Source organism: Rissa tridactyla, chromosome 23 (assembly GCF_028500815.1).
Source record: "Rissa tridactyla isolate bRisTri1 chromosome 23, bRisTri1.patW.cur.20221130, whole genome shotgun sequence".
Taxonomy (NCBI): Eukaryota; Metazoa; Chordata; class Aves; order Charadriiformes; family Laridae; genus Rissa; species Rissa tridactyla.
Window position 1 is genome coordinate 2,044,886 of NC_071488.1, and position 24,921 is coordinate 2,069,806.

The following is a 24,921-nucleotide window of genomic DNA, read 5'->3' on the forward strand; positions in this document are numbered from 1 at the left end:
CCTCCGCTGGAAGGGAAAAGTAACAAAAACAAAACAAGCAAAGTAGAACCATAGAATCACAGAATGTGTTGGGTTGGAAGGGACCTCTAAAGGCCACCCAGTCCTTTAAAGCAGGGACATCGTCAACTAGATGAGGTTGCTCAGAGCCTCATCCAGCCTGGCCTTGGACATCTCCAGGGATGGGGCCTCCACCCCCTCTCTGGGCACCCTGGGCCAGTGTCCCACCACCCTCAGTGGAAAGAACTTCTTCCTAATGGCTGATCTAAACCTGCCCCGCTCTAGTTTAAACCATTGCCCCTCGTCCTGTTGCTCCGTGCCCTTGCAAACAGCCCCTCCCCAGCTTTCTTATAGGCCCCATATGAAATACATGGTGGAAAGCCCTCGTCCCCACCGTGGCCACGGCCGACGAGCTGCCATGGGAGCAGCCCCACTCGGGGAACCGCGGCCGGCTCTGCCCAGTGGGGTTTGCCCCGCAGATCCCCCACAGATGGGGGGAATCAATGCCGGGGTGTAACAAGAGCCCCTCTGCTGGGAGGACAGGCTGAGAGAGCTGGGGGGGTTCAGCCTGGAGAAGAGAAGGCTCCGCGGAGACCTTGGAGCCCCTTCCAGTCCCTCAAGGGGCTCCAGGAAAGCTGGGGAGGGACTCTGGAGCAGGGAGGGGAGCCATGGGATGAGGGGGAAGGGTTTCAAACTGGAAGAGGGGAGATTGAGATGCGATATTGGGAAGAAATTCTTGGCTGTGAGGGGGGTGAGCCCCTGGCCCAGGTTGCCCAGAGAAGCTGTGGCTGCCCCATCCCTGGAGGGGTTCAAGGCCAGGTTGGACGGGGCTTGGAGCCACCTGGGCTGTTGGGGTTGGGAGGTGTCCCTGCCCAGGGTGGGTGGAACTGGATGGTCTTTACGGTCCCTTCCCACCCGAACCATTCTCTGATTCTAAAATGCATAAGCAACACCCTCCTTTACGGCCACAAGCTGGGCTTTTGCTTTTAATGTATGGTTCTTGTATTATTCTGGTTGGTTGTTTTTCCTTGAGGAATAAAAGAATAAAAATTAAGAGGTGTCTAACACAAAGGGAAGGTAAACCGGGGGGGTCCCTACGGAGGTTTAGCCAGGCAACAGGAGCAGATTTCACAGAATCACAGAATGGTAGGACTGGAAGGGACCTCTGGAGATCATCTAGTCCAACCCCATCTGAGGATGGAGAACACATCAGTAGTGGTGGCAACACACTGCAAACTCTTCACTCACCAATGAAACCAATTGCTGCAGGACAGCAGTGGGCCCAAAGATCTTCAGGAGGTCGAAACAAGCCCATGGCATTTATTTAGGTAGCATAAACAGACCCTACAACCCTACTGATCCTGAGCAGGAACAGCAGGATTGCTTTCTCCTCTCATCCAGAGAGGTGAAAGACCCCTACTCGGAAGCTGGGATCCCAGAACTGGTAAATGAAATGGCTCTGGAGGACACCAGCTTCAGGAGGAAGGCGATGTATTTAAACACGGAGGCTAAAGAGACTGGAAAGGGTGTGCTCACAGGCCTCCAAAAGCTCTTGTGGCTAGTTTGCAGAACCAGAGGGTGCTGCCTACTGATGCCTTGCCAGGAATCACGGCTGACGAGAGGCCACAAGAGTCTGCAGGTGTGCTGGGTGTCCCCTTTGCCAGGTCCCCGTTTTGCTGGGACTCTTTGCTGCTGGTGGGAAGGATCTCTGTAGACGATGTTGTGTGAGAAGAGGCTGAACTGCTCTTCTACATCCCCTTTACCTTTCCTGGTACACCTGAGCCATGTTGGAGGAAGAGTCTTTGGAGGTCCACCACCCAACCTCCCGTTCAGGGCTAGACTTCCACTTTGTGGGATGCCCTTTTCATAAAGGGCTTTATGGAGAGCCTTAGTCCCATTTATTTCCTCTCTAACATCCCCTTATGCTGTGCTTTAGTTCTTCTGTTCCCATATATGCCCACTTGGTGCCACTCTTAGTCCATGTTTCACCTCAGTAGCAAAGCAGCAAGTGCAAGAGCCTGTAGTAGAGCAGGAAAACAATGTCTAGGGCAAGCCAAACAGAAGGAAGTTTGGGAAAATAAAATAGGGTTGTCACAAGACCCATGGAGACAGTTCCTGCAAAGTTTTCCTACAACAAGACCATTTCTTCATGCAATGGAGAGGCAGAGGGGTGCCGGTCCTCCGGCCACGGGAACTCAAGCACTAAGACAACATCAGATCTTACTCCATCAGCTGTTTAGGGTAACCTCAGAGTGCTTGGACATCCCGAGGACAGGCAGCTGAGCTGAAATGGGACTCCTGGGCCCATGGGCAGACGGTGTGGCGTGAGGCTGGTCAGGGTCGTTAAAGGCCTATTAGCGCCTTCAAGGCCAATGCCATTGTGGTGGGATAAAAAGCAAGCTCAACTGGCATCTCCTGGACCTTTCATCTAAGCCAAGCACTGTAGGAGTACCCACAAAGTGGTGTCACACCAACTTCTGCCTTCGCATCTGCAGACCAAGGACCTCACGGATCCATTCCTTCAATCAGGGAATGAAGGGATGTCAAATGAAGGGATTGTCCCCAAACCTTCTTAAAGAGGTCCCCTCCGACCTGTTCAAAATGGTGTGTGTTAAAGAAAGGGGACCGAGGGGGACTTTGTGCTCAGGGGCTGGTCCTTTGAGGGGATGTCCTGGTAGATTCAGGGCCAAAAGGATGAGGTCATCTCCTTAGCCAGGGGCAAGATGGATCAGGCAGCTGAAGGAGTCCAGAAATGGTTCTGCGTAGGTAAAGGTGCTTCCTGTCTGCACAGTCCAATACTGTGGTAAGGCGGGGGTTCTGCAGACAGAAAACGTCTCTGAAACCCTTTTTGGGGCAGTTTACAGAAGATCTTCAAGTGCACAGGGAGCAGGTGCAAACTGGCGCAGAGACAGTCCTGCAGGGGCAAGCAAGGTTTATCCGCAAGAACCATTCGTTTCCCAGGGCCCTGGAGGACACGCACCCATCCGATCCTTTGCTCTTCGCTGTCCCTTGTATTCCCCGGCTCCAGCGCGAGCACCTGAGGGGAAATCGAGCGTGGGTTAGGATTTACTGTAGCCCGATAGAGGCGAAGCTCCGCGTCCCACGTGGTGCCGGGGGTGAGACCGAGCACGTTATTTGCCACGTCCACAAACTGCACTGATGGCGTCGCGCTCTTCCTCTCTCCAGCTGATCAGGATGAAAGCCTATTAGTGGAAAATACAAGCGGAAAATAGACATAAAGACAAACATGTAGATGCCTTCAGTAACGTAGGGTGTAAATAAGGCCTAAAAGAAGCTTGCCCGTATAGTACATCAACATAGTTCCCTTTATCGGCCAGATTAGCGCCATCTCATAACAGCGAGCGAAGCTGAACTTGCGATCGTATCATTGTTATAATTATATGCTCAATATTAGCAGATGCTTTTTGGCATCTCGCCTCGTTAATGTCACAACCGAAGAAACAGAAACACCGTAACGGGGTGACTAAACGCGAGCAATGTCTCTAGCTGCGTGAAGGAACGGGGATGAGGTGGTTCACCTCTTTGCGGACGAGGTCTCAGCCGCCGTCCCTGGTCCGGGCTTGACTCCACAGCTGGAACCACGATGGGCCAGTGCAATCGGGCACCTACCTACAAGCACAGACAGGAGTAAGTCCGAATCCTCATGGGGCATTGTCCTGACCAGCAGCTTTTAACAGACCGGACCATTACTTGCCAGCCCGAGTTTGGTGGAAAAGTGGGATGATCTCCTCCCAGCCCTCCCAAACTGCAGCCTGGGGGCCATACGATTCCCGTTTTGCTGTGAAAGCAAGATGACATTATCCCGCTTCTCCCTAAATAGGTGACTTCCACCCGTCTAAGGTTGTCCAGATTTTTAACAACAATTTGAGCATCTGCAACCAGTGAGATGTGCAATGCCACTGAAAGGATTCCTTGTCTTTTTGAGATATTCTACATATATGTGTGTATAAAACCATTCACATCGCTAGCTCTGCTTGGCTGGATAGCTTTTCATTCGTATTTGAGCTTCCTAAACAGCAACCCATATTTCATAGCTTACTAATAGCTACCACTGCCAAATTCCCCTTCTCCCGTTTGGAAGAATACATGAATTTTCCTTCACTTGCAAGTCTACCGCATGTTTTGTGACTGCAGTTCTCCTGGACCACGCTCATAAAACGTTGGGACAATTTGCATCATCTCTGCACGGTTCATAAATCTGGTTTTAATTGTTATGAGCCGTCTCTGTCTCCGTGAGTTACGGAGACACATGAAAGATCAGGACGAGCGAGGCGTTGACCGCGCGGCAAGGACTCAGCCCCACAGGCCGAGCGTGAAGAACGTCCAACCCAGCTCAGGGCTCCACCGATAGAAGACCTACAAGCTAGGTTAGGTCAACGCTCGCGCATTTATTAATTGTGACTTCTAAAGGCGCCGCGAGGAATCGCAACCTGCCGACCTCGAAGGTCTGTGCCGACCCGATGCCTGCTCCTTGTCTGCAAACTCAAGGAGTTTGGGGAAAGACTGGGGGAAGGCGTGCTCTGGATGTGATAATCAAGCCCCGGTGACAGCTCAATTTATCACCGGGCACGTTTCGGCGTTTGGACTCAGGAGAACGTTCCCCGTTGTCATTGCTTGCTTTTTACTCCCAATGAAAAATCTCCGACGAGATTCGCAGCGACGGCTCTCTTTGCATTCCTGGCGCACACTCAGCTAGCCAAGCAAGTCCGTAAATAATTGAGCACCCGCCATTCCCTTCGCAGCCCCCAGCAGCACCAGCTCAGTTCGCTCTCCGCAGCAAATATTTAGTGAGGTAATCAATCCAAAAAAAAAAAAATCTTAATTTGGATAAGAAAATTAAATGCTTTTCCCAGATCTTGTATCCGATTATCTCTGGCATCCATTCTGCCTTTCTTAGACAGCCTTTCTCAGGGTAGGTGCTGTACGAGGAGATAATTATGGAGGATCAGAGAAGCAGTTCAATTAGCTCCAGCTAATGCTTCTTATTAGCATTTTGCTGGAGCTTGTAGAGTTTTTCAGCTGAAAAAGATAAACAAGCTCAAACATTCACATACCAAAGCTCAGACAAAAACAGAAACAAAGGAACAGGGAGAATGTCAGGAAAATGAGGGAAGAGCAGGTGAGCAGCAGGGGCTGCCGCCAAACACGGGCAGCGTTATCGCACGGCTCGCAGGGCACGGATGCAACGCCTGGACTTTGGGGGCTTCGGCATCTGGGCAGGAGCACGTTTGAGTCACGGAGCACAGCCGGAGCCTGCTGTCATGAAGGAGGGAGTCCTAACGCCAGATCAGACGTCCAACAGGAGAGAAGATAGAATCAGAGAATGGTTCGGGCTGGAAGGGACCTTAAAGATCATCTCATCCCCCCCCTGCCCTGGGCAGGGACACCTCCCACCAGCCCAGGTTGCTCCAAGCCCCGTCCAACCTGGCCTTGAACCCCTCCAGGGATGGGGCAGCCACAGCTTCTCTGGGCAACCTGGGCCAGGGGCTCACCCCCCTCACAGCCAAGAATTTCTTCCCAATATCCAATCTAAATCTCCCCTCCTTCAGTGTGAAACCCTTACCCTGTGTCCTATCATGACACTCCCTGCTCCAGAGTCCCTCCCCAGCTTTCCTGGAGCCCCTTGAGGGACTGGAAGGGGCTCCAAGGTCTCCGCGGAGCCTTCTCTTCTCCAGGCTGACCCCCCCCAGCTCTCTCAGCCTGTCCCCACAGCAGAGGGGCTCCAGCCCTCCCAGCATCTCCATGGCCTCCACCGGCCCCGCTCCAACAGCTCCGTGTCCTTCTTGTGCTGAGTTGTGCCGAATTGTGCTGAGTTGTGCTCAGAGGACCTAGGGGGAACCCAGGTCTGTGGTGCATCTCTGTTCAGACACCCGCTACCGACATCGCTGACGGGCTCAGCTTTGGCCAGCGGTGGCTCCGTCTTGCAGCTGGCTAGAAACGACTCTGCCCGACGTGGGGGCAGCTTCTGGCATCTTCTCCCAGAAGCCACGCCTGCGCCTCCCCCACTACCAAAGCCTTGCCACGTGAAGCCAATGCACGGGCTTATTAATAATTTCTATGGCTTGTTTTATACTGGTGGCCAGACCTTATGATCTTGTGTTTGATACCTGATGTCTCTGCAGACACCCAGGTCACCTCCAGGGCTGGAGGGCAGTAATTTGGCTCTTACAACAGGGTCATTTCCCTCTATTTGTCCACCTTTCCCTGTAGTTTCTCATTCTGCTGCCAGAGTCCAAACGTCACAGGGGCAGCAGTGCCTGTCAGTGCCTAGAAAAATCCTCCTCTTTTTCCTAAAGACCTTTTGGAGAGACTGCCTCGCATTGCAATGTCCCTTACTACCGGAATCACCAAAGCAACGGAAAGTCCCTTGAACAGAGGCGTGATGCGACAGGTTTGAACTGATAAGCGATTGCTTTCTTCTCCTCTTGCGGTCGAAGGAGATTGTCACCTAAGGAGCACAATAGCAAGGCAGGGCTGATAACAGCGCAAGCTGGTTGAGGATCCAGGCAGGCAGCCCCTGAAGACCAGCGTGGGATGTCCAGACAGAAACATGCTTCAGTTTCTCTTCTCAGACTGAGACATCCCAGATAAAACCCTTATCTGGCCTTTTCTCACATCAAAATGATGCTTCAGTCTCATTCTCAGAGCGCAGCAGGGGCAGGCGTCGAGGGAACAGCTTTAGCGCATCGTTTGCTTCAGCCAAAGCTGGATTTTTCCACCCAAAGGTGAGTTTGGTGGGTGCAGTCGTGTCCCCAGCTGCTCGTTGTCGCTGCCAGGTTGTAGTTTTGGTGTGTGCCACGGCACGGGCAGGCTGAGGACGGCTGTCGGCTCAGCCCAGCCGACCCGGGGATGCATCGAGCCAAAAGCGACGATGCCCTGGGCAGCCTGGGCTGCGGCGGAGCCCTCAAACATCACCCTGCGATTTTTCCCTCTCCACCCAGAGGCCCGAAAGCGTCATTTACAAACGCTCCGGCGCCTTTTCTGCCTGCCTTTAGACGGGGGAGGGCAGCAAAACGCTCCTTTTGAAGGAAGGGAAAGCAGGTGGGAAGAAGAGCGTGAGGTCTCCATTCGGGGAGGTTTTGCTGTTTGCTGGGAAAAATTTAAGCCAGAATCAATTTCTGTTGCTCTTACAAGAAGGGCTGGCTGCCACCCCAAACGTTTGAGGCCCAAACTATGAATCCGCTCCCACCAGATACTCGCAGAAGTTGGGCTTTTTAAGAGATATGATGCAGACGCCGCTCAGGTTTTGGGTGCCGGAGGGAATCCACAGCTCCCAGCCTGGCAAATGCCAGTCCCCCACTCGAAGCGCAGCCTTGCGCTTCCGTCTCCCCTCGTAAATTAAAAGGTGTCAGATGTTCCTTGGCACAAGGTCTCTGTCATCCTCAGTACCACATCATTTGAACGCTTTCCTGCATGTTTTTGGCCATGCCGTGCAAGCCAGCGCTCGCTGTCAAATAATTTCCAGGCACAGGGGAGGGACTGTTCCCAAGAGGCTCTGGTTGAGGGCATCCTCCTCTGAGGAGAGCTTAGTGGCGTAGATACACACCCCACCGTTACAGTTTAGCCTCCAGACCTGAGCGCGGTCCCAGGCACGTTTAATTTTCTAACACAGATGCGCTAATCCCACCGCGTCCCAGCACCCATCCTCAGAAGCCTTGCGATTCCCAGGCTGCGTGGAGCCAGTTTCAGCTCCTCGGTGCCTCTTGCCACCCCTCCTGCAGGGATGCAGAAGCTCTGCCGAGCCTTCATCACTGGGGCTGTCAAGCCCACTGGTGAGAGTCATCTATCCAAATTTAGACAGCCGCAAAGTCGATGTCTCCAATGAGCTCATCGGTTTTTGGTCCCTTTATAGCCAGTGGCAAGAAACGGGGATGACTCACGCAGCAGTTGACACCTGTCCCAGCGTGAGCTGACTCACCTTCAGGAGGTGCCCCGTGCTCTCCACCGCCCCGCGCAGCTCAGACGTTCATCTCCAGGGTTTGCGGGCTGGAATCCAAGCGGATGTATCCCATTCCCTGGAGCAACGTGTCTCAGGATTGCTGACTGCTCGCACCTACCGACGCACCATTCACCCCATAACCGGGCCTTAATTTGCCCTCCACGATCCGCTCGGATGAGCTTCCCCAGCCACACCCCCTGTATTTGCGCATAAACCTCATTTTCTCAAGACAGGCTCAAAACTAAGGAGAAAATACAACCACCAGAAAGTTCAACTGAAAGTACTACAAAACCTTTCTTAGTTGCTGCGGCTGAAAATAGAGTTGCTCGCGCACACAGGCTGTTCTTCCTTTAAAAAAAAAAAAATAAATAAAAATCTTTAAACTGCCTTGAATGCATTTGTATTTATAGCTGAGAAAACACGGCTTCCCTCGCTGAAAGCCTGTGCGAATGCGACCGTTCGCTCAGTACGTGTGATGGAGGAGCGTGAACCCGCCAGGTGGCTGCAGCGTTGCCGGCGCGTGGAGTTCATTCAACCCTCCGCGCTCCTCCTGGGATTCCTGCAAGACGCAGAGCCCGAGCAGCAGCCAAAGCCGGCGGGTCGTACCCAACCCAGCAGGGGCCGGCACTCAAACCGGAGCGGAGCCGTGGGGCGGACTTTCAAAACCCAGGGAAAAGCCAGCCTGAGGCAGAGAGGTGGTTGGAAACTCATGCAGGAGGCCAGATCTCCTCTGGTTTTAGGCTGAAGTCCAGCTGGTGACCGCAGCTGATCTCTGGATACAGACCCGTATCACCCTGCCAGCACCAAAGAGGCCAGGTTTGCAGAGCTGCAGGTGAAAATTACTGGAGCCGAGACCACGCTCATCCGAGAGCTCTGGTGTCTGTAGGTAAGCGCGAGCTCTTTCAGTGTTATTGCTTTGTCATTTTATCAGCTTGCTGCAATCTGCTGTTTTTTCTATATTTGACTGTTTATAATTAGCCCGCTGGGTTCGCTATTCTCTCAATTTCTTTATCTCTTTCCTGACAGTTTTGGAGATGGCTCCGTTTTAAATATATACTGTGCTTTAAGAAAAGAAACTCTTCTCCGGCTCTCTTTGAAGCTCAGCACTCTGGGGAGAGTGCCAGTAGACAGGCTTTCGGCTCAAAGAATATGGGTAATAAGGGACAATTAGGTGGCAGCAAACATTTAATTATCAAATGTATCGGTGCTTCTTACACTGCCTGAAGTTAAGCAGGTGCCTTATACGCAGGCTCCTTCAAATACCAAATGCAAAAAACGTTTCAGAGCAAGCCCAAATGTGCAGATGAAGACGTTTAGGCTATAAATTAGGCAGAGATTTTTAGCAAAAGCCTGGAACGGGCTTCACGTTGCATTTAGCATCTGCAGGGGACGGCGAGGCAGGTTGACAGGAGACTGCGCACCCTGTAGTAGAGAGGACCAGCTCCTGCCTGGACCATGTCTGGGAAATGCCCCGGTCAGATGCCACTGCCCTCGAGATGTCCCGGTTCTGCTCGTACCTGGGGTTGCCCAAACCCACGTCCCTTCAAGAGAGTGGACTGTCCGAGGCTGAAGCCACCAGAGCTGTCTTACCTTGTCCTGGTCATCGGCGTCACTCGCTGTCTCTCACTGGGCAGTGGAAAACACACCAATTCCTGAGATCCCCAAATTTCTCTCAGCTGTGAAGAGCCACAGGCTCCCTCGTCAGCCTCGGCGGATGATGCGTAGGGTGGAATCAAACCTGGTGCAGAAGCTCGGAGCAAATCCCCTGCAATCCTTTCAAAGCCGGTGGGAGAGCAGCCTTGCTTAGGTGCCGCTCATCCGTTGGATGTTCCCCTGAACGGTCCCACCCTCCCCCCTGACGGGATAAATCCCAGCACCTGGATGGAGAGAAGCCCAGCCTGTGCCACCACGTGCCGCAGATCCACCTCACGTTTTTCAGAGACGAGGCTGACGCTGCTCACAGGGACAAGCCGAGAACGGAAACTCGTTTATTCCAGGAAAACAAGGACGTGTTCCTGGAGACAAAGCAGGAAACAGATTTACAAAACTCCTTGCAGCTCCAGGACATGCCAGGTCTTATACACCTCACTGCCGGAAAAAAGGGGTCAGGCAGACCCCCCGCCGAGGGGCCACAGCACCACCTTGTCCTTGTCCCTCACCAGCCGCTCACAGAACATCTCCGGAGCCTGCAGTACTGAAGGCGAGCAGGATTCTTCCCAAAAGCTTTACCAAGCGCGAGGTAGGAATCCTCTGCCAAAAAAAGGGGGGTTCTCCTGTTCTCCAGCCCGTGTTCCCCCACTCAGCTCCGTCACTCCGGACCCTACCAGAAACGACCACCCGCACTTGGGCTGGTCCAGCTTCGTGAAACATTTGAAAGAAAAAAAAAAGCGTTGATTTAAACCGACTGAGAGCTGCCAAGGTTAATTCTTAAAACAATTTCCCATACATCCCGTATTCATCTGGGAACTTCTGTTCTTGCATCTTGCAAGGAACGGCACATCCCCCGGACAGAGGGACAGGCCGTGCACTCGCGCACCCAGCTTCCTAAATCTACACCGGCACCTCATACTTCAGCAGCTCTGTGTCCCTTCCTGCGCATTCTTTTTCCAGTCTCGGGACGGGGATGTGTTTCTTGTGCTCCAGCTCAAGCCAACGGTCTCCTCACTCCTTGCAAAACAGCCCCCACGCCTGGGAACCCCAGCTATTTTGACCCATCCCCCTTCTCTCGTTCTGCCTCCTTCGTCATTTCAGGCACAAAATTCAGATTCTATGGTTCTAAAACCTGGCCTGAGCGTCCCGTGGGTGGCATGGGAGAGGAGGGAGGGTGTCAGGGACTGCCTGGCGTGGGTGCTGCCCCCCTGGCGGCTCTCCTGCTGCTCTGCTTCATCGATGTCAAAGCTGGAGGCCTCTTTTCAACACCAGGTCTCCTGCACGTTGCGAGCCAGCAAATCGAATCATAGAAGAACGGTTCGGGTTAGAAGGGACCTTAAAGATCATCATGTCCAGATCTTGTGGCATCTGGAGGCAGAGCTCGGGTGGTCGGTTTATTTTTTCCATGAAGTGTCAGCTTGGGCTTTAAAAATCCCATCGTGGTGGGGAACGCTCACTTACCTCTCTCCTGATGGAGCACGGCTGCTGCTTCCAACGCCTCATCTCCCCTTCAACTTTCCGAACCTCCTTCCCGGGCAGCTTCTCTTCACCCACCTCCTAGGAAAAAAAACCAAACGCGACCCGCTGCCTCGCAGGTGGTGTCAAACCTCGCTTTTCAGACCCAGGTCCAAGTTGTCTGAGGCGCAAGGGCCAAAATGGGCTCCTGTTCCTGCGGTGCTCCCCTCGGCGCTGTGCGTGCAGCGAGGGCTCTCCTCCGCCTGCTTTCCGCTGGTCCACATACGCACAGTTCCCAGGGAGCAAAATCCCTCGGAGACGGTGCACAAGGGACGCTTGCTCGTGGCTGGAGAGTGCAGCGAAAGCAAGCGTTAATTCCACTTACAGGAGGAAATTGGCAGGAGAGCAACTGAATTTTCCGCCCAGCTCTAAAGTGCTCTCAAAGCTATCTAATTTATCACTGCGGCAGCAGCAGCAGCCATTCAAATGCTCTCCCAGCTCCCTGGCTTTGCAATCAGGCGATGAGATGACTTCATGTTAGCAGGCGGATCCAAGATCTTTGTCCGTCTCCAGTTCTTGGGTCCTCACCAGATCTTGCGGTTGCGCGTGGCCCTTTGGGCCCTCTGCTGCGCCGCGCCACCGTGGGCGGCTCTGAGAGGCGTAGACTCTGGGCTTGGTGCTTCAAACCACCACGCTCGCTCGGAGGAGACTTCTGTCTGCCCAGGGTGCCTGGCTGGGGCTTCGGTCTTCAAGGAGCAAAGGGCAGTGGTAGGTTGCGGTGGGCTGTGCTCCTTTCCCTGCGCCCTGGTGAGAGAGGAGCGGAGAGGAGCTGCCTTCTACTAAGAGAATCACAGAAGGAATCATAGAAGAATCATAGCGGACAGTAACGTCTCTTGTCTGCGTACCAAAAATTTTAGTTTAGCCTACCTCAGAAGAGACGTGAAGAAAGGAGAATATTTTGCTGCCTTCAGGAAACCAAGAAGCACCCTCCTGCACTGGTACGAGACGTGGGCAGCTCTGTGAAGGCCAGGCGTGCTGATAAAACAGGCGCGCTCGGAGAGAAATGTCTTTTTGAGCAGTTTCTGACACGCGTGTAACTCCCTCAGACAGCTTCGTGTGCCCTCTTGGACACGTGGGCCAAAACTCCCGGTCTAATTTCTCCTCTGGCAAGAAATTGAGAGGGAAGACGCGGCTGTGATAAATCACCGCTTCAGTGAGGTCTCTGTCGCTGCCACACGGGCTGCCCTCGTAAGCAAACTGAAAGGAACAAGATCCAGCCCAAGGCAACACCATTTCGCGAGGTCTTCTGGATGCTTGGAACAAGGTGAAGCTGTCAGGGTAAGTTCAGCGGCGTCAGCTCTGCCCTTCTGTTAAGATCCGTGACACGAACCGCAGCTGCTCCGCAAAGATTACCAGAAATATAAAAAATACGGCATCTCCCTCAGGAAGGCAAGAAACAGCTCTGCTGCAAGACACCGGCAAAACATCCGGAGACAATGACCAGAAGCTTCTAATTATCCTACTCCACAATAATTAATTGAAATGAGGAAGTACGCACGCAATATGAAAATGAAGGGATGTACTGAGGGGGATTTAGCAGCGTATTTTCCCCAGCTGTGGAGAGGGACAACAGGGGAACGGCTTCTCCCAGCTGAACCATCCCTGGGAACGGAGCAGGGAAGGAGTCCAGCCTCCAGTGGGAAGGGGGCAGGGGTGGACCAGGCTGGTGTCACTCACTCATGACTCAGCCACACTGACAATACCAACAAACCACCCCAAACTGCACCAACCTAAAAAAAACCACCAACCCCACGTGGCAAAGGCTGTGGTCAAAGAAAAAGGGGCACTTGTGGGCTCTGCTGCCCACCAGCCCACCGCTTCCATTTCTGCCCCCATGCCCCCTTCACTGGGCGCTTCCCCGAGTCCTTCGTCTCCCCTCATCCCCGTCCTCCTTTGCCAGGTCCACCCCGTTTCCACCATCCTCTTCTGTGGTCTCCTCCCACGCTCTCGGTGCGTTTCTTCCTCTCTCCTTTTGCCGTGTCTCCTCACGCCCCATGTTCTCTCCACGCTCCCCTTCTCCCGCAGACAGAGAGCTGCCACCCCACGTCCCTCATGAGATCCGCCTCCCAGATGCTCACCCCCACGGGACACATACCAGCCTTTCTCCGTGCAGAAGTCATCTACCTGGGCTTATGCAAAGCGTTTGACACTGTCCCGCACGACATCCCGGTCTCTGAACTGGAAAGGCACGGATTTGATGGACGGACCACTGGGTGGATAAGGAACTGGCTGGATGGCTGCGCTCAAAGGGCTGTGGTCAACAGCTCAATGTCCCAAGTGGAAACCAGTGACGAGTGGCGTTCCTCAGAGGTCGGTACTGGGACCAGCGCTGTTTAACTTCTTTGTCGGAGACATGGACAGTGGGATCGAGTGCACCCTCAGCAAGTTTGCCAACGACACCAAGCTGTGTGGCACGGTCGACACGCCGCAGGGAAGGGATGCCATCCAGAGGGACCTGGGCAGGCTGGAGAGGTGGGTCCTTGCCAACCTCATGAGGTTCAACCAGGCCAAGTGCAAGATCCTGCACCTGGGTCACGGCAATCCCAGCACAAACACAGGTTGGGTGGAGAATGGCTGGAGAGCAGCCCTGAAGAGAAGGACCTGGGGGTGCTGCTGGATGAGAAGCTCAACAGCAACATGCGCTGGCAGCCCAGAACCCCCCGCAGCCTGGGCTGCCTCAAAAGAAGCGTGGGCAGGGGGGCGAGGGGGGGGATTCTGCCCCTCTGCTCCACTCTGTGAGACCCCACCTGGAGCCCTGCGTCCAGCCCTGGAGCCCTCAGCACAAGAAGGACACGGAGCTGTTGGAGCGGGGCCAGAGGAGATGCTGGGAGGGCTGGAGCCCCTCTGCTGTGGGGACAGGCTGAGAGAGCTGGGGGGGTTCAGCCTGGAGAAGAGAAGGCTCCGCGGAGACCTTGGAGCCCCTTCCAGTCCCTCAAGGGGCTCCAGGAAAGCTGGGGAGGGACTCTGGAGCAGGGAGGGGAGTGATAGGACACAGGGTAAGGGTTTCAAACTGGAAGAGGGGAGATTGAGACGAGATCTGAGGAAGAAACTGTTTAAAATGAGGGGGGTGAGCCCCTGGCCCAGGTTGCCCAGAGAAGCTGTGGCTGCCCCATCCCTGGAGGGGTTCAAGGCCAGGTTGGACGGGGCTTGGAGCAACCTGGGCTGGTGGGAGGTGTCCCTGCCCAGGGCAGGGCGGGGGATGAGATGATCTTTACGGTCCCTTCCTACCCGAACCATTGTCTAAGTAGGGGAAAGCGGAGGAAAGGGGGTCCTTTACCCTCTCAGCAGCTCTCTCCACCAACCGCTCCTCCTCCAGCTCTGTGGCTGAGACGATTGCAGCCAGAGCCCCCTGACACTTGGAAGCCATGAGGAGTGGACAGAAGCCAGGCTGTGCCTTTCCTCAGGCACAAAGGTGGGACGCAGGGACAAGGCACAAGGCTTTTTTCTTTTTGCAGCAACCATGCCTGGGAGAGACGCGGTGAGAGGGGGGCTGGAGCGTGAGAGCTCGGAACTGGAGATTTCGCTGAGGTCCTCCGCTAGAAACGTATTCACCTCGTGGCGATCCCTCGTTTATAATTACTCTGAGACCCAGCAATTCACTGGGCTCACGGCCGCGTTGCCGGTGCTCCGGTTGCTCGGTCGTGCGACGTCCAGGCAAGCGCTTGACGGAAACTCATCAAATCACAACCAAAGCTGTTATCATTCAAGGTGGCAATTTCGACAAGGAAAAGGAATACGCGGCGGGTGTCGAAGGACAACGACACTATCACCAGAGAGGAGCCGAGGAGCGCAACCGCCTTTGTGAAGTTTTCCCACGTGGTGCAGATAAGACTGGATTTACTGTGGGCCTTTGCTGCCCTAAACCTCGTACAATGGCTCCATCCATCCAGACTAAATAAAAAGTTGCGGCTCGCCCTGCCTTTGATGGGGAAAGAGAGAGGCCCCCCCCTCTCTTCATTCTGGAAAAAAATAATGACATCAGGCTGCCAAGGCCCCGGAACAGAGACACCGCGCTACGATTTACACGCTAAATACAACAGGAGCGAATGTAGAGATCGCCTTCCTGACCTCGCAACACCCCAGCGCACAAACCCGCCCCGTCCCTTCACCAACTTGCAATGTTGAGGCGAAATGGGGTCCTGAGCCCGGGGGGGAGGGAGGGTTTGGGACCCCCCCAGGTGGGGCTGGTCAGGGCCATCAAGGCTGTTGGTGCCCTCAGGGGCGCAGACACCTGCTTTTCAAGAGACGGCGGCACATAAAATCCTGCTCGGAGGACCGCAACGTCCAACACGCACGATGCACGTCCCTTCTACACGTGGCGGATGTTTTTCTGCGTCGTTACATCTCTTTTTTTTTTTTTTTTTTTTTGCAATATTCCGTGAAAGCATAACTCAAAACACTTGACACGCAGAGAATTTTCCGAAGCCCTGCCTGGCACCCGCTGTAATGAAAGGCAGGATCGATCTGCTTAAACCCACTGAAACGTTTCGTCGCGGATTGGCTCCTGGGAGGAACCGTACACAAGCGGGAGAAAACGTTCAGATCCGGTGCCTGTGTGTGTACGACAGGACCGACGCCGGGCGCGCACGCGTCATTTCACCCCTAAATCTGTAATTTTAAACCCAGGCGATTGTCGTCCCTATTCTGGGGCTGGCTACATAATGCAGACCTGGAGGAGCTTCCCAAGTCGCTCTTAAACCAGGCGTTTATCCTGGGTCGCCTGAAGCAGTTATTTTAGCGAGACACCCCGGGGAGGGATTCAACCGGCTGTTTATAAACGCTTAAAACACAGGCACCTGCGTGTCACCCAGGCACCCACAGCTGCCTTTACTGGCAGCGGAGGCAACGGGTGCGGGTCACGTCATCCTAAAGCAGGCACCTGAAACAGCTTAAACGAATCTTAAATGAACTCCACTCCCAAACGTAATTTAAAGAAGCAAAAAGACAGCAAAGGCAGGGCCTCCTTTAGGGCTCGCTCTCCTGACAGATTCCCCTCCTTGTGCAACGTCGGGATCGTATTTTGAGCTTGAAATTGCTGAAAATCTTTCATCCCCGAGTCTTAGTACATCTCTGCCTGTTGTACGAAAGATTCCTCCGCCGGCGATCGCCGCTAGGTACGCTAACAGCGCGCGCGGCCAAGTGACTTCCCAGCCTCTCCCTTGCGTTGCTGCCTTTCCTCTTCACGCCAAACCCTACAGAGGCAACGCTGCCTCAAGCCGCTCTTCTAATAGGACATTTCTTAGCTTTTTATTTGTTTTCTTTGGAAAAGCCAATGCTGGAGGTGTAAAAGAAGGTGCCCCACCGCTTGGAAATTTTGCTAGCCGCCGGCATTTGAATTGATGGGCCACCAAAAGGGAAAAAAAAACCTGCCCCAAACCTGACGGCGCAGAGGCAGGAGGCCAGGGAGCCCCTTTCTTTGCATGAGAAAAGGATTTGATAGCGGCTCTGAAGCCGGGGAGGCATAAGGGGAATTCTTGCACGGGTCTACGCTCTAAGCAAGCGTAAAGTCTTCTGTCCCGTCTCGCCGCAGCATCTCCAGGCACGCGGTGTGCCCCTCCGCCCGGCGACGCTTCCAGATTTTACGGTCTCTGCCCTTGGCTCGGTCTGGGTCAACGCTTTGAACTTCAGCTCCAAGGCGCGGGCATTCAGAGACAGATCATGACGCTTATTTATGACGCCCGGAATCAGCTGGACCGTTCCTGTTCAACGTTCTAAACGGCTTTTTTTTTTTTTCTTTTTTCTTTTCTCTTTTTTCCCCCCTCCAGGAGGATTACCACAGAGCACTACTCTCTGTAAGTTTTTGATCCACGCACCAAAAAATGAGCTGAAGGGAAGCCATCGTGCAGCTCCGGAGGAAGCAGATCCTGACGCCGCTGCAAGATCAGCGATCTCGAGTCGTCCCACCAGCCTGAGAAAAAGCTGCCGCCTCCCTCCAAAGTGCGGTACGGCTCCGGCAGCGTTAGGAAATGGCGCTGAAATAACAGCCCGGCCCGGATGCAACCCTGACTTCGTGCCTTTAAAACCCATGTGCGAAGAGGGATCAGATGTGAGGAACGCAGAAGGGTTTGGAGGAGAGACAGCAAGATGTCAGACCTTCCGAGAAGCAGGTTGCCATGGCGACTGGCTCGTTTAACCCAATAAGGGTCAGGCAACCCCTCATGTTCAAGCTAATTTAATTAAAGAGGTGGGAAGGATGAGGAAAATACATTGGCACAGGCTCGGCTTCAGGACGCTGTTCCTCGGGCTGGGCAGGGTTCGCCATGCCAGGTTTTGGTTGGGCACCTCCAGCATCACGGGGCCCTTGGTAACCAAACGCAGCCCCTGGGGAGGAAGGAACCAGAGAGGAAGGACCAGACGCAGCGGACACCCCGCGGCGGGGAGACGGCGTGCAGTGCCTCCCATCCCTCCCCCTGGCTGCCACGAGCGCATCTCTCCCAGGATGAGGGAGCTTCCAGCTGCACTGGATGCTCTTCTCGATGGGATCCTTGCCTGAGCCATCGGTAACGGGGCTTTATCTCCCTTCTGAATTTGAAATGCGGATAAAGCAAGGCTGGCAAGGTAATTATCCCTCACTGTCAAACATGGCTCTTGGTTTGCTGTCTGCAGACAGCTGGAGAGTGATGAGTCCCTTTGTGTTTGCAGCGGCCTTGGATTTGCTCCAGGAAAAGGTGCAAACAGGCAGGGAAGTTTTGCATTAACACGCCCCATCGGCACAGATTCCGCTAAGCTGGAGAGAAGGGGCGCGACTGAAGTGAGAGGGCAGCCTGGGCCCGAGCGTGAAAACGGCTCCGAGCTGAAAATGCAAATCTTCCGCACAGGGAGCTGATGTCAGACTCGCAGAAGACCTCGCCAGGCACCCAAAAAGTGCTGTGCCCTATGGAAAGTCTGGTCCTTAACGGCAAAGGGCTGGAGCCCCTCTGCTGTGGGGACAGGCTGAGAGAGCTGGGGGGGTTCAGCCTGGAGAAGAGAAGGCTCCGGGGAGACCTTCCAGCCCCTTCCAGTCCCTCAAGGGGCTCCGGGAAAGCTGGGGAGGGACTCTGGAGCAGGGAGGGGAGCCATGGGACGAGGGGGAAGGGTTTTCCACTGGAAGAGGGGAGATTGAGATGAGATGTGAGGCAGAAATTCTTGGCTGTGAGGGGGGTGAGCCCCTGGCCCAGGTTGCCCAGAGAAGCTGTGGCTGCCCCATCCCTGGAGGGGTTCAAGGCCAGGTTGGACGGGGCTTGGAGCAGCCTGGGCTGGTGGGAGGTGTCCCCAGGGCAGGGGGCTTGGAACTAGATGATCTTTAAGGTCCCTTCCAACCCGAACCATTCTGGGATTCTATGACTTCGAGAGGTTTCTCTGCCGTAGCGGGGCCACCGGGAGCTTTAGGTGTTACCACTGACCACCTTTTCACTCTCCGCCCGAAGGCGTGCTCCCCACGCAAGCGTTGGAGCTGCCACCTGCTCATTCCCTCCCCTCCTCTCTCTGTATCTCTGACCCCTGGCACCGGCTTCTGCTCCCGTCCCTGTGCTGACCAACAGACCCAGGGCACCCCTGGAGATCGCCGAGTCAAACTCCCCTGCTCAAAGCAGGGTCAGCTGGAGCAACCAGAGTGTCTTCTCGCTCCCAGCATGTCACCAAGTGCTGTCACAGGACACAGCCACCCATGGCGGGAGGTGCCACAGGCTCCGGCATGGACAAAATGTCCCCAGTGCCAGACTGGGAGGGCCACTAGAGCATCGCCCTACTGTCGATGGTCACCATCCCTCTGTTGGTGGCCAGATGGCATGGGGGGATACCAGTGAGCCAGTCGCGTCCCCTCCCTCCCCAGTACAGATGTCGGCTTCGAGCAGAAATAAGCCGGCACCCTCAACTCCAAAAGCAGCCCGGGGCCACCCACACAGAGAGAGACACGTTTTTAGGCAGAAAAACCCCATCCAGTGCATACCTCTTGCCGTTCATCACCCACAGGGTCTGGCTCCTTGCTTACTCCCGTCTTTTGGCGTCTCAGGACCCATTTCTGCGGCAGGAAAGGCTCGGTCTTGGGTTTTTTTTCTGTTAAAAAAACACCCAACAAACAACTCTTTCTCTTTTCTGAATCTTGTCCAAATTCATTCACTGGCCCTCTGCCTCCCTTCTGAATGACTCCAGGGGAGTCCTCAAGTCTCAGCATTATTATGTTTTATTTATACAGCACAATAAACGTACGTGGCACTTTCCAACACACATCAAACGGCAAGGTCCGTTTTCTGATGAGTGCACAGTTTGATTCAGAAAAAACACTGTATGTAAAACGCAACAGTCTCCTGGCCTGTGTCAGCTGAGCTGCGCCGGTGAGGAGACTGACGCCTCTTCGCTGTGTTTCTCCAACCCCTAAAATTTAAAGAAATGGAAGAAATCCCTTCGAATGGCCCCTGGTGACAGCACTCATAGAACGTGTTGGGTTGGAAGGGACCTCCAAAGGCCAACCAGTCCGACCCCCTGCAGCGAGCAGGGACATCGTCAACTAGATGAGGTTGCTCAGAGCCTCATCCAGCCTGGCCTTGGACGTCTCCAGGGATGGGGCCTCCACCCCCTCTCTGGGCACCCTGGGCCAGTGTCCCACCACCCTCAGTGGAAAGAACTTCTTCCTCATGGCTGATCTAACCCTGCCCCGCTCTAGTTTAAAGCCGTTGCCCCTCGTCCTGTCGCTCCGTGCCCTTGCAAACCGCCCCTCCCCAGCTTTCCTGGAGCCCCTTGAGGGCCTGGAAGGGGCTCCAAGGTCTCCGCGGAGCCTTCTCTTCTCCAGGCTGACCCCCCCCAGCTCTCTCAGCCTGTCCTCACAGCAGAGGGGCTCCAGCCCTCCCAGCATCTCCATGGCCTCCTCTGGCCCCGCTCCAACAGCTCCGTGTCCTTCTTGTGCTGAGGGCTCCAGGGCTGGACGCAGGGCTCCAGGTGGGGTCTCACTGAGCGGAGCAGAGGGGCAGAATCCCCTCTCTGGATCTGCTGCCCACGCTTCTTTTGATGCAGCCCAGGATACAACTGGCCTCTGGGCTGCGAGCGCGCGTTGCCGGCTCACGTCCAGCTTTTCACCCACCGCTCCCTGGAGCCGTTCAGGTTTACACCCCTGCGTCTCTCTGCTGCTTGCTCCAGGCACGTCTTTCAGGCCCTGCTGGGGACGTTGGTCCTCACAAGCAGCAGCGGCAATTCAGGGGTCATAGAATCCCAGAATGGTTCGGGTTGGAAGGGACCTTAAAGATCATCCAGTTCCAATCCCCTGCCCCGGGCAGGGACACCTCCCACCAGCCCAGGCAGCACGTCCTGCTCCAAAGGTTTTCACCGGCGAGACCACACCACGTACCCAGAGAGCAGCCGCCGCCAGGAGAAAGCAGAAGAGCGCAGGCAGGGGAAAAAAAAAAAAGAAAAAAATGCAAGCAGGAGAAAAGGGAGCTGCTTTTATTGGTGGAAACTGTTAAAAACCACCACTCTGAGCGCTCTGGGACAGCTTCAGCAAAGCGCGAAGCACCAAGCTGGGGAGTCCCTTGAGAGCGAAACGGTGAAAGAGAGGACAAAAAAAGCAGTTTTCCAAGCACCTGCGGGCGCTCTGCTGTATGCCCAGCAAAGCACAGTGCATTCCTTAGCGATTTGGATCATTTTGGACTCAATCTAAGAATACCTGTTGGTGAAGGACGAATAATTAGTTGTCAGCATCTCACGTTTTCCAAAGAACTGTTCCCTCTGCGCACAGCTACGCTCCCCTAAAAAAAACCCAACGGTGAGTAAAGGCAAGGCTCGGATAAACAAATAAGAAAGGGAGTGCCTGGAGGCATTTGTGCTTCCCTGCGGGTGCACTGGATGCGCTTAATCCAAAGCTTTTTTCCTCCTTCAACCTGGTGAAAATCCCTCCCTGGGGGGTTCAGGAAACTTTTCACACTGACCTGCCCTCGGCGCTGCTCCGACGGCGCGAGGTGCCGGGAGCTGACTGTCGACATCGCCGCGGCCGGTTTCCCCCCGGGCTGGAACGCAAGCCGCGGTGTCAGCGCGGTTCGCACCCGCCGTGAGATGTTAACGCCGCGCAGCGTCAGAGGTGACAGCGTTACAGCAGCCCTGGGATCGCCCTGCCGGGAAGCACGACAATTGTTCATTTCTGTGCCGCGCCGCGTATACTCTCAGAGGTGGAAACGATGAAGCCTAAATCCATTTAAATTTTCTAAAACGCTTTTGGGCTGGGGAATTCTGTACTATTCAAATCACGGGGTTCAAATGATCTCAAATAGCTAGGGCAGAGAGGGGTGGGGGATTTTTTGGTTGTTTTTTCACTAAGTGACCCAGCGTAGAAAGTTCATAGAATCACAGAATGTGTTGGGTTGGAAGGGACCTCTCAAGGCCACCCAGTCCTTTAAAGCAGGGACATCGTCAAGTAGATGAGGTTGCTCAGAGCCTCATCCAGCCTGGCCTTGGATGTCTCCAGGGATGGGGCCTCCACCCCCTCTCTGGGCACCCTGGGCCAGTGTCCCACCACCCTCAGTGGAAAGAACTTCTTCCTCATGGCTGATCTAAACCTGCCCCGCTCTAGTTTAAAGCCATTGCCCCTCGTCCTGTCGCTCCGTGCCCTTGCAAACAGCCCCTCCCCAGCTTTCCCGGAGCCCCTTGAGGGACTGGAAGGGGCTCCAAGGTCTCCGCGGAGCCTTCTCTTCTCCAGGCTGAACCCCCCCAGCTCTCTCAGCCTGTCCCCACAGCAGAGGGGCTCCAGCCCTCCCAGCATCTCCGGGGCCTCCCCTGGCCCCACTCCAACAGCTCCAACTCACTCGTCTGGATCCCTCCCCAAATCTTCACAGGTCTCCTGGGGAATTCCCAGTGAACACATCTCCCCGCTGCATCCACAGAGAGGGATCAGCAGCTCTCCCTGGCAGGGGTGTGAAATGGGGTGAGGGCTGATGGCAGCAGGTATCTGAACCTCAAACCCTCTGTTCATCTGGACACCTGGACCTACGCCACCATCCAGAAGGAAAACCGCCCGGAATGCTGAGGGCTGAGACCAGAGCAGAGGTCCCCGTGTCACCGCGGCGGCTGTGAATCGCTGCCATCTGCCGCTCCGCGAACGCGGGGCCGCGGTGCTCTCAGCGCTCCAGAAGACTGAGAGTTTGAACACAGGCTGCCAAATTAGTTACAGAAATGTAATCACATCTATACACCAGAGAGACTGCGAACGGCTGACGCGCGCGAGGAAGGCGAGGACCGGAGGTGTGCGGGAATGCAGATGGACTGGGACAGCCCTTTAAGGCAGTTCAGCGATAATTGTTGGGAGAACTCCCCAGCTGATCCCTTTTGCTGGTGCCGGGTTTAAGCTCCCTAACGGAGTGGGGGGGCGGTCAGAGAAGTTCCTCTTTAACGATTGCCACTTCACATCCCGCCCCCTTACTCGAGGAGCGGAAAGTATTTCATTATCCCTCGTTATCGGGAAACATCTTCCTGTCGCTTTTAAAATGCAGAACAGGAATGCCGATGACAACGCATGGCTTTCCTCCGCGGAGACTGCCGAGTTAACCGCTTCCACGTGGGAGGGAGTCTGCGCCAGTGCTCGTATTCCTGTTATTCCTGGGAGAAATACATAAATACATAATCGCCCTTAATTCCTCCAGACAGGCGACCGCTTCGCAGGACTGTCAGGCTGTCACTCTCAGCTTCCAAAAAGGGACAACGTCAAGCGGCTACAAGCAGCCCCTGACACATTTTTGGGGCCAAACAGCACTTTTTCGCCAGCCAGTCTGGGCTCCCAGGCCAGAGACAGGGATGCTCCCCACGGAAACAGAGATGGTCCCCGCAGAAATCCTTGGTCTTTTCTAAAGCCCTGAGCTTCAATTACGAGGTACGGGTGACGTGTCGTGCTAGACGGAAGTCTGTGCAGGAGGAAGGTTCACCGGGAGAACCGGAGCCTACGCGGAGCAAGCATTGACCTCTTCCCAACGCAACGATCGTGTGCGTCTCCACCCCCTTCTTGCCCCTGCACCATGACGGTAGGAGCTTCCAGAGGGGGAACGCGCGTGTGTGTTGGTGCCACGAGAATCATGGCATCAGAGAATGTGTTGGGTTGGAAGGGACCTTTCAAGGCCATCCAGCCCAACCCCCCTGCAGTGAGCAGGGCCATCCTTAACTGGATCACTACACACCCGCCATTCAAGAAGCGCTCGACCTCAGCGAAAGGAAGAGTCGTAAACAGCCAAACTCTATGTCTCGGTTCTCCTCGCGTGATCCTCTCTTAATAGACCTTGCACCTTGGCACCTGCGTGCAACGCTCTTAGGGAACCTGATGAAAAGCGGGGAGGGGAGACGCTGAGTAGCGTCTGTCGACCCACGGCTCCGGTCTATTAGGAAAGGAGACGGTGTTTAACGCATCGGAGAAAAAAGCGTGGGGGACACAGGATCACTCCCAGGCGCTCGCGTGTGTGCACACACCCCCCCCCCCCCCCCCACGCTCAGATGTTTTATAGGGCGGCGGAATCAGCATTCATTTTACAACTGACCTGGATTGCTAATGCGACGAAGCCAAGGCCCCCGGCACCGCTCGGAGGGCATGGTAACCAGCACGCTCTCGGGGCGACGCGCGCTCACGTCAGTCCCGTCTCCGCGCCAGTGTGCCATCTGAATGGGGTCAGACATCAGGTTGGGTGGATTTTCCGCAGTTGGCCAAGCCCTTTAGAAAGCAGCTTCCGAAAAGAGAAAGGAAACGGGATCCAAAAAGTGACTCAGGAGGAGGAAATCAGTCACTCATTAGCTCTGGGCCTTGAGGGGAGAGCTCACCCGTCCCGCGGAGCAGGGCGACACGCAGCTCCTACCAATCCAGCCTCTTTGGAGTGCCAAGGGGAACCACCAAAAAGAGAGAAAAAAACCCTTTATGGTCGGATTGACCCCACCCAAGGGTGGGCGCTGCGCCGCTGGGAAGGCAGAAGGAGACGGTGTGCCCCGCTCCAGAGGGCTGGTGGCAGCTGGGATTGACCGAGACGCTCCGAGAGGAGGAATCAATCCTTATCTGTTACAGCACCTCAAGCTCAGATGTACCATGGCAGAGCACGCTCCACCAGCTTGGAGCATGAATTTTGAAATAAACCCCTTTTTTTTCCCGCTTTGGGCGCAGTTTGTTGCTGATGCCGTTGCGGTACCGCAAGTCCACATTCTCCAGAATTTCTGATGGACTCCGACGCGTGAGATTGGAGTCAATGAAGCACGTTGTTGTGGTTATTGCTCCGCTCCCGGGGTTTCAGCAGAACACACAGCGTTTGGGGCCAGGCATAAATATCAGCTGAGCATAGTAACAGCCCAGTCGGGCTTTCGTTGGAAGTGCTGGGATACCACAGGAGATGCACTGTACACCTTCGGAGATCGCTGCAGGCCAGGCGGGATAGTCCAGAGCATCTCAGCATCAAAAGCTTCAGCGTGAGCAGCTGAGCCCCAGACATCAACCTTACCATGAACAAATCGCCCCCCAAGATCTAGTCAGGTGGTGGGGTCTCCGTCTCCGGAGACATTCCAAACCCGCCTGGACGCGTTCCTGTGCCACCTGCTCTGGGTGACCCTGCAGGTGACCCCCCAGCAGGGGGTTGGATGGGATGACCTCCAGAGGTACCTTCCAACCCCTGCTAGTCTGGGATTCTGGGATTTATAACGTTGATAAGGGATGGGCATCAGCTGCAGACTCCAGAGCCTTCCACTTAACAGACCGCACAAGTGAGTTGAGACGGTGCAGAAGAGGGAGCACTGCACGTAACGTAGGTGCAGAAGAAGAGCTGTCTGTCCAGGGTCTGGCATCGTGAGCAACGCTACATCCCTCCAGCAGCTTGTCC

The 24,921-nt window shown here is 54.9% G+C and overlaps 1 long non-coding RNA gene across 7 annotated transcripts in view; it reads right to left on the bottom strand.

Moving 5' to 3' along the window:
- Positions 1 to 3,680: 3,680 nt before the first annotated feature.
- Positions 3,681 to 24,921, bottom strand: part of LOC128900986 (uncharacterized) — a 68,213-nt gene continuing 46,972 nt past the window's right edge. For 2 of the 7 annotated variants that reach the window (XR_008463395.1, XR_008463392.1), the window contains exons 3-10: positions 21,019 to 21,198; positions 20,757 to 20,838; positions 19,050 to 19,156; positions 11,069 to 12,225; positions 10,117 to 10,884; positions 7,937 to 9,972; positions 5,073 to 5,294; positions 3,681 to 4,937 (exon numbers count right to left, since the gene is read on the bottom strand). This is a non-coding gene — a long non-coding RNA (uncharacterized LOC128900986). The remainder of the gene's footprint in view (positions 4,938 to 5,072; positions 5,295 to 7,936; positions 9,973 to 10,116; positions 10,885 to 11,068; positions 12,226 to 19,049; positions 19,157 to 20,756; positions 20,839 to 21,018; positions 21,199 to 24,921) is intronic. The other 5 variants (XR_008463393.1, XR_008463394.1, XR_008463397.1 and 2 more) reach the window with 5 other exon arrangements.